At 46.6% G+C, this 13,268-nt stretch overlaps 1 protein-coding gene across 1 annotated transcript in view; it reads right to left on the bottom strand.

Moving 5' to 3' along the window:
• Nucleotides 1–13,268, bottom strand: part of EDEM3 (ER degradation enhancing alpha-mannosidase like protein 3) — a 501,369-nt gene that overhangs the window by 202,209 nt on the left and 285,892 nt on the right. The gene's annotated exons all lie outside the window — the stretch shown is intronic.

Below are 13,268 nucleotides of genomic sequence, written 5' to 3'. Positions count from 1 at the left end.
TCCTGCAGACAGGCTGGTGAATGTGCCTTGCTTTTCTTCCAGCGGGCTCTGCCCCCCTTCCAATGCAGATCTGGAGCTCTGCTCCCAATTTCATTGGTTTTACGTCGTCTAAACAAAATCCAGTGTGCTACAGAATGATGTCCCCTCCTAAAAACTACAGGTTTTCACCCATGCCGGAAACAGATGTTGGTGATGGAACTGTTTTAAGTGAGTCTTTGGTGCTTGGATCCGGGGCACAACTCAAAGTTATGAGGTAAGTGCGCCCTCATGCACCTGAAAGGGATCCGTGACCAAGAAGTGAAGGTGTACGTCATCAAGCCCAAGACGGCAAAATGGGACTTGATCTAATACCGTCACTCAAGATCTAAATATGGTGCAAGGAAGTAAAAATGCTAGTCTGCCTCCCTCTGGATCCCCAATTGCAGAGCCGATTCTACGATTGGTCTCTGTACGCCCTGAATTCCCCTGGCCATCGGCGAAACTGCAACAGACCGAAGTCTTTAAGGATGCCATGTTGAGAATATCTACCACTCTTCCCACTCCCTCTGGCATGCCTTTGGGCCCCAAGGATTTGCACAGGTCGTCAGTCAGATAACCACCGGTAGGTTTGTTCTCTGTGCCGACTGCCCCTTGGGCCTTTCACTGGCTCTGTCCAGTCTCTGTCTCAGACTTTTATCTTATTGCCACGATCTGCATTAGTCCCGCCCTTGATGTCGCAGTACCAGCCTTGTGCTGGTATTAGTCTCTTACCCCAAACAGACTTCAGGGCGATCTTGACAGATGCCAAGCTATAACATCATGACAGCACAACTAGTTACATACAGTTGGATTCCAATCCTATTCCTCTTATAAAACAGACATGCACTCAGTGACTATTGTCTTTTTGACTCAGATTCTGGTCAAAGCTTGCCACCACCCAGAGACAACGATGATGGGGATGATTTATACCCTCCCCATTAGGATGACCATTTTTTCATGGATTTAAAAAACACCCGTGGGCTTAACACTTTATTCCCTGATACAAGAACATACCAATGGCTCAACACTTTCCCCGATACAAGACCATACCTATGGCCTATCAGCAGAAGGAAGTAGTAATTTGACATCAGCTGAAGTATTAGACCTACAACTACTCTAAACTGAGATTAAGGCAAAGGTCCCTTATGGAAATCTTGCAGCCTGGGTCAGGCATATCGGAGTCATGTCCCCCCTTCAATGAGACCCTCACTGATACTTTAATGGGCACATCAACAAAGCCCTGTTCGTGCGCACATGCAAATAGAAATATGGGCAGATGTCACAGATTGATACCTGGTGACCTAGATTTCCTCACAACACACCCTACATTTGAAAGTCTGAAGGTTCAGGCTTCAGAACCGAAACACATTTCTCAACTCACTGCCCAGACAGAGTAGGATTGAGGCATTCGGAAAACAAAATGTTCTCTTCAGCCAGCTTGGCATAATGGTCAGTCAAGACAGTTTGTTTGTTGGGTATATATATGAATGTCCTCTGCGACTTGGCCACCGAAATTCCACCAGTGGTCCAAGCGTGCCATTGGCACAAATCATTAAGGATGGCCAAATATGTAATTTGTGGTGGCATGGGAAAGGCTAATGTGGTGCTCTGTTGTCAGGGGTAGTTGCTTCCCATGGATTTCTCTGGAGACATACAGGCCTCTCATGAACATGCCTCTCAATGGCTCATGCCGCTTTGGCGAAAAAGCAGATACAGCTTCAGAACCTTTAAGGAAAGCAGGGCACAGTATGCTTTCTGGGTCTCGTGCCAAACAACTTTCTTTCCAATTCCTGAAATTCAGACAATATTATAGAGAGCTCACAAACTGGCAGGATCAGTTTTTCCAGCTGCAGAAGTGGATCTGGCAGACATCGGGAAAGTCAATGGAGCATCCGTTCTACCAGTCTCCCCCTCCCCTAGGCCTCTTAGCCACTTTAGCTTGCCCTTAGTGGTGCACAACGTGGGAGGCAGAATCCAGAACTTTCTCCCAGGGTGTCGATATACCACATCTGACAGATGAGTCCTGCAGATTGTTCAGCATTGTTAAGCCCTACTCCACTGCCCTCCCCCACCAGAACGTCTCTCAGAAAAGCACCTGCCTATTCAAATGCAGGACACACAAACGTTACTCTCCAAAGGAGCCATCAAGAGGGTTCTTGACTCTCAAAAAGGGCCGGGTTGTTACTCTCGCTATTTTCTTGTACCAAAGAGAGATGGACATCTTTAGCCCATTTTAGATCTTCGCCCTCTGAATGCTTCCCAAAGGAAAGAAATTTAGAATGCTCAGGTTCTCTATTCCCTGGTTCCGGGAAAATGGTGGTGACCTTGGACTTGCAGGAAGTAGATTTCCATATACTCGTCCTGCAGTTCCACGGATGTTACCTGTGGTTCAAGGAGGCCAGAAGCATTTTCAGTTTGCTGTTCTCCACTTTGGCATCACCAGTGGCCCTCAGAAGTTCACTAAAGTGTGGTGGTTGTTGCCGCCCATCTTCGGAGGTTCGGGATACCGGTTTTACCCTACGTCGACGACTGACTGTGGTGAGCCCACCCCTTCATCAGCCAGTTGTAAACCACCTAGATCGCAAGAAAATCTTGACATCATTGGAGTTCACGATCAACAAGCCAAAGTCACGCCTGATTCCTTTGCAGAGGCTTTCTTGTATAGGAGTGGTCTAGAACACTGTGCAATTGAAGGCCTTCCCTCCAATCTCAGGACATTTGGGCTATGACCCCAATCTTTAAGCCTCGGTCCTGGATCTTGGTGGGAGCAAATCTGAGTCTTCTTGGCCTGTAAGCCTTCTGCATCATGCTTTTTGGCTATGCCAGGGGGCATATGGAGACTTTGCAGTGCAATCTGAAAACCGCACTTGGTCTAGTACCGAGCCAACTTGTCAGATCCATCCCGGTTTCGGAGATGACTGCATGTGATCTGCAGTGGTGGCTGCTTGACTGCAATAGGACAAACAGCAGACCCCTTTGCCTTCCTCACCAAGAGCTGTTGTAACAGATGTGTCACTACTGGGTTGTTATGGTCATCTGGGATAAGTAGAGATGAGAGATAAATGTGGTCTCTGGCAGAAACCTGGCTCTGCATTAGCTGTTGAAGTTGCTGGCCATATGTCTCGATGTGGAAGGCCTTCTTGCCGTTCATCAAGGGAATGCCAGTATAGGTTCTCATATACAACATCACTGTCATGTGGTGCTGCAACAAGCAGGGCGGAGAGGTGTCCATGGTCCTGTGCCAAGTGGCTCTTCGACTATGGAGGTGACAGGAGTGTCAGGTCATATCCCTGATGATGAACCACCTGTTGGAACCCTTGAATGCAGATGAATGAGCTCCGCCGGAGGTGCCTGGCAGATCACGAATGACCGACAGAAGGGAGAACTCTGGCTAAATCATTTTGCTTCTTTTGGGAGCATTCAGTGTCAAACCTTTTGCATGTTTGAGTTCCTGTCAACACTCTACTTAGGAGATGCATACCAGTGAAGTGGAGCAGAGGACTTTTGCACGCCTTCCTGGCATTGCCTCTGCTGCCCTAAGTTCTGAGGCAAATCAGGCACAACTAGGCCCAAGTCATCCTAATGGGTCCCGAATGAGCCAGGAAAGTGTGGGATCTGGAACTTGTGAGCATGAGTGCCAGTCGCCCGATCACACTGCCACTCCCGAAGGACCTTCTGTTGCAGCAGCACAGCAGGGTTGTAAATCTGCTTGCTGCTTTTAAATGTGATTATTTTTTATGGAAAACATTGATGCTTTCTCTTCGCTTGATATAACAGCCAAGGAACAGTGACTTTGCTTGCAGCACCCACATGAGTAGGTGATACAGGTGAAAATATGAATACATACAAACAGCTCCCTTAAGACTTTGAAGAAGCTCCTTAATGAGAAAAGCATACTTCCTTCTGTAACTTCCCCAGATCAAGCTTTGATTTGTGCCATTAGAATCATCTGGACTTTGAGGTAGGAGGGTTCTGGGCATGTCAACCATACCATGCTGCCTTGGTTCAGGTCTCAGATTATTTGCTGATCGCGAGCCATCTCACAAGAATCGCTTTCTAGAGTTAGGGATTACCTTACCCCACATGTTGATGGAAGGGAGAAGATGAACTTGGAGACTTGTCATTTTCTCATCCTTTTTCACTGATCATGATCTTGACCTAAGAAGTTTCCACAGCAACTGCCGGATCAGCAGTGGGTAGTATCTCTAGGATCCACCAATTCGACATTACACTTTTGTAGATTGTGTCCAAAGGGCTTTCAACCATCCCAGAGAGCACTGCTTCCATTAAAAACAAATGAAAGCCTCCCACTTGTCTGCTGCCGAGGTGAGGATGATTCTTCTTAGGTGTATATCATCAGAGCTGCGTTTCCAGTAAGTGAAACAATCCGCGAGGAACGGAAATTCTTCACTACTCCACCTCTCTTCATGTTGCCTACCAGCCTAGTCTGGGTTGGGGATGACCAGGGATAGGGGTTGCACACGCCCAGGTGTCCGAATCTCGAACAGCTACACCACCAACAATTTTTGGGCGTGCTAGTGGTGCCAAGAATTAGGCTGGATATGGTCCAAACAAACATCATCTTTATCAAAAATGAGGAGTACCCACTCTTCACAGCTCTTCCTGCTGGCAGTAGCTCTGAGACAATTGCTTTGAAACAAGGATTCTATCAGCTCATCACTTTTCAATGAGATTCAGAACACGAGAGGAAGCAGCATGAAGACAGGACTCTCTTTGACACATATGGGAGAACCTTCAAGAATTTTCCGGCCCTCCTTCAAAGCTTTGATTTGACCATCCGTAGATTTCTTGGTCACACTCAAAAACATAAAATCTGAGATGTTCATCTCTTGGATGACCACGGGTGCTGGTTGCCTGCGGGATAACAGGACGCTGATCATGATGGGGCAGTTTTCTTCCACCTGCCCTCCCTCCCCACCTCCCCTGAACCTGAAAGTGCTCTAAAAGATGCAAAAGTGCAAAGTGATCCTGGCGTCTCAAATCTGCAAGTTCTGGTAATCTTCTCCCTCTTCTTCAAAGTGGCCATGTCAGACTTACTCAATAGAGACTACTCCTGTCCATGGAGGGAGGAATAGTGCTGTACCTTTCTCTTACTTTGCTTAGCTTGAGCTCTGTTTTCCTTAGGAGTTTGGACCTTTCAAGCTAAAGCCCACTCATCAAAGAACGTGTTACTTATGGCAGTTGCCAGAAAATCCTGTACCAGGCACCAGTAAAAGAGTATGTGATCGCTAGACATTGGCAGGGAACATCAACACACTCACCTTTTAGGCCGATGATGGAATGTCCTTTCCTGTGAGAAGAAGGACACAGGATTGCAAGTTCTCCCTAGTGTCAATTGCAGCCTTACACAACAGGATTTGGGGACACTGCCCATAGCCGAGCCCATCAAAAAGGCTATTTACAGGACTGATGCACATATTCCCTGTGATATGGCAGACACATGGTCACTAAATTTGGTGGTTGTTAGACAATTAGACATTTCTTTTGTGCCAACATCATTTTGAAAATTTAGGCTATTTTTCATATAAAACTGTTTTTCTAGCTGCCGCATTTTGGGCCAGATGCATAAGCGAGTACCAGGCCCCATGTGCCTCTCAGCCTTTCTTAAGTTTTCACAATACAGTGGTTCTAAGTACTCTTGTCTTTTATTGGAAAAGTGTTGTTGGAGTTTTACTCCGCTTTCTGCATCTCTGAATCCTAATTTAAGGAGACATTGCTGAATTTTTCATCAAGTGGGCTCAAAAGAACAAGCTACTTACCTTTGAGAACCGACTTTCAGGGTATAATCTAACCACAGATTCCTCATCTTTAGAATATTCCAAAGGCAGTGCTCCTATGCACTGGTAGGTTGGGCTGTGCGCCCCACGTTGGTCTGCATTAAGATAGACAAAGCAGAGCTGCATACAAGTGCAACTCTTGCTCATCCGCATCAGTTGCTTAACTCTTTCCGTGACCTCGGATGCGTAGCACAAAACAAATGTTGGTACCAATGTGCAGAGCTCTAATTTGGGACCCTTTAGTTGGTTAAAAAAAAACACAGCACAATCTAGTGTTAGAGTGTCCACCAGAAAGAGTGTTATCGAAGGCAAGTAAATTGTTCTTCTGGTGGATACTTCTAACCACAGTTTCCTCCCCATAAGAATAGACACCAAAGCAGTAACTCCCAAGACTGTGGATCTGTGGAGTGGACTGAGACCAAAAACTCTTGCAGGACTCAGTGGGCAGAATGTGGTTTCCACTGGACCTGGGTGTCAAGACAGATGTGCTGTTAGAACCGATGCCCACGTCGCAGCCTAGCAGTTGTGAAGGACAGACATGTGCAGTAGTAGCAGCCTTAGGCTTTGATGGAAGGACCCGTTAGACCTTCTGAAGGCTGCTTTTTTGCCAGTGCGTAGCAGATCTTAATGCAGAGGACTATCCACCTCAGGAGAATCCTTTTCTGCACAGACTTTGCATTCTTCGCCCCAGAGAATAGCACAAACAGCTGATCGTCCACCCGATGACCTTTGATGCGATCTATGTAAAATCTTAAATCTATTTTGGGGTCTAACTGATCAAGCCTCTCCTTTCTATTGGTGAAGCAAGGCAAAGAATACTCAGAGACTGATGGATTGCCCAACGTGGAAAAAGTCAAGACTTTCAGCAAGAAGGCTGCCCAAGTTCTCCACACCAGTTTGTCCATTAAAGAAAGGTGGTGTAGGGGCGGTTGTGTCAATAGGGTCTGGAGTTAACTCATGCAACAAACTGAAGTGATTGCAGTGAGACAAGACAGTCTTTAAGGTCAGGAGACAAGCAAACCACTTTGCATCAGTTCGAAAAGCGCACACATGAAAAATATCAAGACCAAGTTAAGACCCCACTGTGGCATCACAAAACGGTTTGGGGGCAATGTTTGTTAAACCTTTAATAAACCACATTACAACAGGCAAATTAAACCCAGGACAGTTGGCCCGACAAATGGAAAAAGGCTTAAAGGGCAGACAAATATCGTTTAATATTGGCCACAAAAAAACAATAAAAAAATGTGACACTTTAGCATGTAACAGGTCTTTTATGCTGCCTCCACACAAAGGCACAAGTTTCTCTCAGCTCCTGGCGAAAATGGACAACATAGATGGACGCTGGCAAAAAGAAGGACATCTGCAACCTCAGGTGGTAAATTGAATGCAGTTATCTGCTGCTGCTCAATCTCCCTGCCAGTACATGCAGAACAGGCGTGTTCATCCTAGTGTGTCCCGAATGAGCCAGGAGTGTGTGGCAAGAGCAAGAGTGGCAGTCGCCTGATCACACTGCCACTCCCAAAGGACCTTCTGTCGCACTGAATGTCCTGGACTCGCCTCTCGGGAGGATAAGCCCTAAACTGCAACGTGTCCAGAACAGCTCCAATGAAAGGAAGGGTCTGAGAGGAAGCTGGCTTTTTAAGTAGAGCACCAAAATGAGGTACACTATGTAGAAAGTCCAGACCACCCTTACTGGTTTACAGGATTTTAATTAATAATCCCAAACGGTCTTTTTGTGGTAGTGTGGGCGGGCATTTTAAGCTTATCAGAGGGTAGTGTTAAGGCATTTGTTGCACACAAAGAGTCAAAAAATGAGACAAGCTCGAGAAGAAACTTGAGACCAATTTAGAAAAAAAACAGATTTTTTTATAATTTGAGACACCAAGATTATCAGAATCAGGAAACTACTTTTAACGTTATAGATTTTTCCAGGAAAGAATATAAAATCCTAGCTGTCAAGATTTGAGGCATAAGCCTCGAATGTGGTAATGTTATACTACGGGAGAAACATTCACTGCATAGATAAACGTACAGACGACTTACAGGACTGTTCTTATGGACCTAGGGCAAGTAGGGGTCAAGGTCCAAGAAAGGACCAACAGTACAAAATAACATGCCCTGCGTTGTCAGGGTGTAGAGGTTCTGTACAGGGTGGTAGCCTCAAATGGTATATCCTAAAGTCAAAGGTTAAAGTACCTGTAAGAAAGGCTGCAAGTGGGGACTTGGGGACCAGTTTGGCAGAACCCAAGGGAGAGCTCGGCTCTTGAGGGTCTCAGGATCACAGACACCATCCGTTTACTTGAGCCCGGGCTGGGGAGCTCAGGTGCAGAGGTGTTTACTTGCAATATCTAGTAACAGAACAAGACATGCAGATATATCCTCAAGTAAAATATAATGCATGTTATGTTAATTTAGTCTTTTATAGCGCACGGCTACTCTGATAGAGTGTCCCGGCGCTTTTATTGACAGCCTGTGAAAGACAAAACACAACACAACACAAAAACAAAAAGACAAAGCCAGCAGAGAAAAGAAGAGCACACTAAAGAGCAAAGAGCCAGGTTTTAAGGCCCTTCCTAAAAGTCAGAAAATTAGAGGTGCTGCGTAATGCCAAAGGCAAAGTATTCCAAAGCTGTGGAGCCCGCAGCCTAAAAGAGCGGCCTCCAATGCGGGCCTTCTTTACTTGAGGAACCACAGCAAGGAACAACGATTCAGATCTCAGAGATCGGGGTGGATGGTAAAAGGCAAGCCTCCTTTGGAGATATTTAGCTCCCGAGGCGTGAAGAGCCTTGTGTGCCAAGGTCAAGGCCTTAAAAACTATCTGCTTCCGGATAGGCAGCCAATGAAGTGACTGCAAAAGGCCGGAGACTCTGCTCGCCTATGAAGGCCAAAAATGGCCCGCGCGGCCGTGTTCTGGACCACCTACAGCCGTTCTAAGAGATACTCCGGCAGGCCAAGGTATAGGACGTTGGAATAGTCCAGTCTTGAACCAATTAAGGCCTGCACCGTGGTCTTCCTGTGATCTTCTGAGAGCAGAGGAAGAAACTTCCGGAGCATCCTGAGGAGGCCAAAACAGGTACCCGTAAGAGCAAGGATCTGAGATCTTAAAGTCAGACCATTATCAATCTTGATCCAAGTTCTTTGCTAGCTGGGACGATCGTGCTGGAGGAGACATATTAGCAGGCCACCATTCCTGCCAATCTGGGTCGGATAGGCAGCCGAAGAAGAGTACCTCAGATTTATCTGAGTTGCACCTGAGGCTGTTCAGCTGGAACCATTTAAAAACAGCCCCAAGGCACTCACGGATACTCTCTCCATTAAAATCTTCTCCTTTCCCGCACGTAAAGAGGAGCTGGGTATCGTCGGCATAAGATACGATCTGGGCCCCGAAAGACTCGGCCAATGCCACCAGAGGGGTCATAAAGATGTTAAAGAGTCGGGCTCAACACAGAGCCCTGCGGGACTCCGACTCCCAAAGGCGGCATCACGGCAGAGCTAGGTGAGGCCCAGACCGTTTGTCGACGGCCAGCCAAAAATGATCTAAACCAGCTGAGCACCGTCCCCCTCAGACCGATCTCATGAAGTCTGACGAGCAGACCCTCGTGGGGGACAGTGTCAAAGGCCGCCGACAGGTCAAACATTACAAGCATAGCTTTGCCTCCCGAATCCAGTGCCTCTTTAATGGCTTCGGACACCTCCAGAAGCGCCGTCTCGGTGCTTAAATTGGGGCGGAAGCCAGATTGAGTTGAGTGTAGCAAATTGTGGGATTCCAAGAAATTGGAAAGCACAATGTGCACATGCTTCTCCAAGATCTTGACCAGCGCAGGGAGGAGAGAGATGGGCCTATAGTTGGCCAAAACCTCAGGGTCTAGGCCAGGCTTCTTGAGGAGGGGAATGACCATCGCCTGCTTCCAGGCCTGCGGGACCACCCCCCGGCTCAAAGAGGGATTCAGAAGTGGGTTCGCCAACGGATTTACAACTGCCGCCATTTTCGCCAAAAATTTGGCCGGGCATGGGTCAAGAGACGACCCAGATTTAGGATTGGCCATAAGTGTCAATGACGAAGGGACTAAAATTGGCGGAAAGTCTGCCAAGACTGACCCCGAAGGGGCCGATGGAACTGGTCCATCCTCGAGGCTGGGGGAGACTTCAACCAGCCTCAAGGGAAAGGAGTCCTGGATCAGCTTTATCTTGGTAGCATCCTGCCTTAGGGCTCAAAGACCTGCTGTATGGGTGTCTTACATATATTATATGCAGTGACATTGGCATGGCACTATGTCACACAGTCTGTAATGGGAGTCTGCATACAATTTGTATGGGGGTCCCTTACAGTGGCTAAAATGTGTGCCAGTTGTAAACACAATTAGACCATTCACCCTTGTTTTTACGGAATGAGCATTGGAGCCTGGTTTGCAGGGCCCCCAGTGCACATCATTCGAAAAACATCAAAACCAGTGGCAAAAAGTGGGGGTGACCATGACAAAAAGGCCCACTTCCCTACAGGAGTCAGGTGTGACTTCGACATGTTAATAGTTAGCCTGGGATACCCGCCATTCTTAAGTGTCTCACAAATCATTGCGGAGGACGGTGGCTGAATAGAAATAGTGCTCTATAGTCACTTCTTCTTTCTAAGAGTGCAACTAAACAAGGTGTGTCCTGTGTTGGGGTGCTGGTGGATTATAGGATTATTTGCCTTCAACCACTGAAATTATCAAGGTGTTACTGGTGCCTAAATAGGATTGTTCCATGATAGGGTATGTTCTTAATCCTGTTCCCCCTCTCCCTTCAGAAGAGTGTTCTCATTTAAATGCATGGGGCATGTGGTATAGAATTTCAAATATTATGGTAGAATGCTGCCATTAGGTACATAGACGTATGTATTGCACAGACAGGGGTGCTTAATTTTCTAATCTGGACTACACGGAGCCATGGCTCCATTTCATGTGTGTTTTTGGATGCTAACAAAAATAGATTGAAAAAAATGCCTTCAGTTATAACATGTTTAAGTGCATGAAGAGAAATGATGGGTCCCACGAGGCGCTGATGTAGAGCTGCCTACGCTGGGACCTCAATCATACTCTAAGGAGGAAGGGGAAAGGCGAACTATGGTTGGGGCAGGCAGAGTGTGCATAACACCAGGATGTTGGACGGAGTGCCACCAAACCACGGTAAGCGCACTGGAGTGAGGTTCAAATGCTCTTTTAGCACTTGGTTCGAGTGCTTTGCTCAGTAGAATTGTAAAGTGCACATGTAGAGCTTGTCATGGGATATCACTCTGTTGGGAGACACATGCAATCACAGTATCCTCTGAAGCTACAGAGTTGACTTAAGTTAATGAAGGTATGTTGGTGCTCTATTGCATGGCTCATGACTGTAAACCTCCTGGAAGCAGAGAATTCCAAGACTACCCTTGGAGACAATCATTCTGGAGAATACAAAAGCATTTTGCATAGTTCATTGAGAACAAATCTTGTACAGGGCTTTTAAAGTCAGCTAGAGTGGAGTACACGTCCTCCAGGACGGCTGCTAGAAAGAGACTGCTAGATAGATGTGTAGCACTGCACCGTCTACTAAAGCAGGAACGTTCCTGCAGGGGCCAACATATCTTTCTGTAAACCTGAATGTCAACAAAGAAATCCAACAATGGAAGTCGCTATTTTCAGCTGCACAACTTGGGCTAAAATTAGTTTTTCAAACTTTTTCAGGAAAAGGACTGGTTGAGATTGTAGAGATCCATTACAGGGAGGCACACCCACCCTCTTTCTTTACAAGGAAGATGTAGGAATAGTAGCCCTGTTCCTTTTCCACAACTAATTGCAATAATAAAAGCACCTCCACCTCCTGAAAAAGTTCAGAGGATGCTTACTGTTGCAGAAGTGGCCTGTGTTAGCTGCAGAGCACAGCCTGTCACTGCCACAGATAGGAACTATGCAAATTATGTATATATGGGTGGTGGCAGAGGGAAAGCCTCTTCCAGAAAAGAAGACTCCAAGCCTTGAAATACTAAAAGGCCTTAGTTGACTGAAAAAAGTTGATCTGGCTGGCACGACTTAGATGATACTCAGTGTTTTCACCATGACGGTCTCAGTATTGCACAGCCCAAGGACTCTACCCTGGGCCCCTTTCTTCAGGTTCAAAGACCTAAGCCATGTCGACCAATGCATGGACACACCAGTGTCTACAGTCCGGATGGCTGTGCCAATGAGGTGTCAGCAGTCTCTCAAGTGCAGTGTCTTTGCCCAAGTTTGAGCACGTTTCTAAAGCACAGTCCATAAGCAAAGAAGCATAGTGATTGTACCCATGCGAAAGACTGAGATCGGAGCTGGCCATGATTGCAATCGACTATTGCAGATAGACCACCCACCTGGAAGAATTTGTTCAATGAACCTTGAGACATTTTGCTTCCTTGTCCATTGGTAAGACTGCTGCTTTGCTCTCCAGGCATGCTGACATCACCTGCACAGATTCATCTGGGGAAATACCCAGACATAAAGACCAGAAAGTCCTTGGGAGCCTGCTACTTGGTGTTCAGGGCTTTGGAAATGGCAGGGTTTAATAAATGCTTCTTCCATACCTCCAGGGCTTGTTTGCGGACTTGGGTGTCCATGTGCAGGGATGGTCTTCGAAGGGGTACAGTTACAGGCACCATGGCATAAATGCACTCATTTTCAGGCAAGGGCAACATAATAGACAGTAAAGAGGTCTGGCAATCAGCTTGAAGAGGGAATCCTCCAACTCAAAAGTATAAGCAGGGGCAACAGAGTTCTGGGCAGGTGTCTAGATCGGAACTTGATGTCCTGGTTAATCATAGGCTTCACCAAACATTGAACCTACCCCAGGAGAGCCTGGAGATGCACGGCAGTCAGCGGAATTTTGATTGGGACAAGTAAACGGCGGTGGTCTCTCTAGCTTCTAATTTGAAATGGAGAATCCACAAAGAAGTCTTAGAGAAGGATAGATGGCAGCATATTAGGGAGGGGTGTCGAATCTCATCCAGCTGCTCTTAATTCAAAGGATCAGAGTATTTGATGCTTTCATCCATGCAGTCCTCAACCCCCTAATGAGAAAAAAGGACGTACTAGCCTGATCACCTGAAAGTCCAAATGCTGTATAATAGATTACAGGTTCAATCATAGGAATCTGAAATGGGATGTATGCCAGACTGGGACTGTGAAAGAGACAATCCAATGGAAGATTTGTGATCGACTTCGTAGTCCAAGTCTCCAGATTCACTTGAGCTGCTGGAGACTATGGAGAATGACCCACATCCAGGAAGGGACGTGGACTTTATCTTACAGTGCACCAGCACCTTGTCATCTCTGTGCCAAGATGAAGGGCTGGGCTGAAATCGATAGTACAATGGTGTATTCAAAGGAGGGCACCTGGAATGCCAGGGGAAATCTTCAAATTCTTGGAATTTTATAGCATTACTGTAAGATCATGTTTCAACTA

The sequence above is a fragment of the Lissotriton helveticus genome, chromosome 1_1, assembly GCF_964261635.1.
Source record: "Lissotriton helveticus chromosome 1_1, aLisHel1.1, whole genome shotgun sequence".
Taxonomy (NCBI): Eukaryota; Metazoa; Chordata; class Amphibia; order Caudata; family Salamandridae; genus Lissotriton; species Lissotriton helveticus.
Note: the sequence above shows the minus strand (reverse complement) of the source record. Positions and strands in the feature narration are given on the sequence as shown.